Here is a 1,891-nt window from a genome sequence, read left to right as displayed (position 1 = left end):
TAGAAAAGCTTCCAAATTAATAATGTTAGTTGCATGGTCGAATAACTAAAATATGCCTAATAACTTTTAGAAGAAAACAAGGCATAAGTTTTTAAATTTTTTTTCACTTAATCCCCAATAACTTTTGGTAGAAAACCAATAATAATAGTTGTTTATTATTTTCAGTGTTCTATGTAATTTTTAAACTTTTTAAGAGATTGTTGCTAATTTTTAGATTTTAAAAGGAGTTATTTGTTAATTTATTTTTTTGGGGGGTGGGGGGAGCTATCTGTACTATTCAAAATATCCTGGTAGTATTTTTTATTTTTTTTGAATTTTTGGGCCCTCTTGCATTTTTAGATTCGTAGAGGTCTTTTCTGCAATTTTAGATTTTTCAAGTCGGGTTTTATAATATTTTAAGGGATCTGTAGTTGTTTATTATTTTCAGTGTTCTATGTAATTTTCAAACTTTTTAAGAGATTGTTGCTAATTTTTAGATTTTAAAAGGAGTTCTTTGTTAAATTTAGTTTTTTGGTGGAGCTATCTGTACTATTCAAAATTTCCGGGTAGTATTTTTATTTTTTTGAATTATTGGGCCCTCTTGCAAGTTTTAGATTCTTAGAGGTCTTTTTTGCGTTTTTAGAATTTCAAGGGGTTTTTTTACAATATTTTAAAGGAGTCGTTGTTGTTTTTGGAGTTAAAATGGGATTGTCTATAATTTTTCTTAGAATTTGAGGGAGATGGTTTATAATATTTATATTTTTCAGAGGGTTCTTTGTAATTTTTAGAATTTAAAGGAGTTTTTGTGATTTTTCAATTTTTCAAGGTATTGTTTGTAGTTTTATATTTTTAGGGGGCTATTTGTAATTTTTTGTTATGTTTAGTAGTCATCTATAACTTTATGGGTTAATCTACAAATAGAAATTTTGAGATGTATATATTGGCACTGAGGGATAATGTTCATCAGTGTAAAATTATGGGTTAATGTTCTTAATGGGGTTAAGTGCAAAAAATCAAAATGTTGCGGTGGTATTCTGAAATTCTAAAACTTATCCGTGTTTTAGAATTTTTGCAGTCTTAGTGCCAAATGACTAATATTACTGAAGGTTTAGTGAAATTTATCTTTTAAAAAATTAAAGAGATCCATGTGACAATTTTTTAAAAGGGAATAAAAAAAATATAATTAAAGATGTGGTTATTAGACTTTTTGATTATGGATAATTAAAGAGAATTAAAAACATAATTATTTGATTTTTTTTAGTTATGGATAATTACTATTTGACTAAGATTATCAAATATTTGATTATAATTAGAATTTTTACAATGCGTGGATAAATTTAATTTGATGAGAATTATAGTTATGGATAGAAAATATCCATCGTATAAGAATTATAACCTAATATTAAACTAACATATGACACATGTCATGATGAGAATTATAGCTATGGAATGAAAATATCCATCATATAAAAATTTTAACTTAATATTAAGATAACATAACACGTCATTGTTTTATGTGTTTAGGTGTTGCTATTTGGTGCCTTTATAGCGTGCCACCAATTTCTCATTGAAAAATTCCTCAAAGACCCAAAATATGGGACCAATAGGGGGACAAGTAAAGTGTCCCCCTCCTATTGGATAATGAGTTGGCCATCATTAATGATGACTAACTCATTATCCAATAGGAGGGGGACACCTCACTTGTCCCCCCTATTGGTCTTATATTTTGGGTCCCTGTAACAAAGCTCAAATTGGATACCCACCGTGGGTGAGACAGATAGTTAAAAAGTTTCAATATAGCTCTCACGGTCTAGAGTTTGATTCTGAGCATAGTCATAAAAAAATAAAAAAACAAAAATTATAGCAGTACACACATTACATTATCCACTATTTTCCTATAGGACCCTGTACA

This window comes from Asparagus officinalis, chromosome 2 (genome assembly GCF_001876935.1).
Source record: "Asparagus officinalis chromosome 2, Aspof.V1, whole genome shotgun sequence".
In the NCBI taxonomy this organism is placed as follows: domain Eukaryota; kingdom Viridiplantae; phylum Streptophyta; class Magnoliopsida; order Asparagales; family Asparagaceae; genus Asparagus; species Asparagus officinalis.
Note: the sequence above shows the minus strand (reverse complement) of the source record.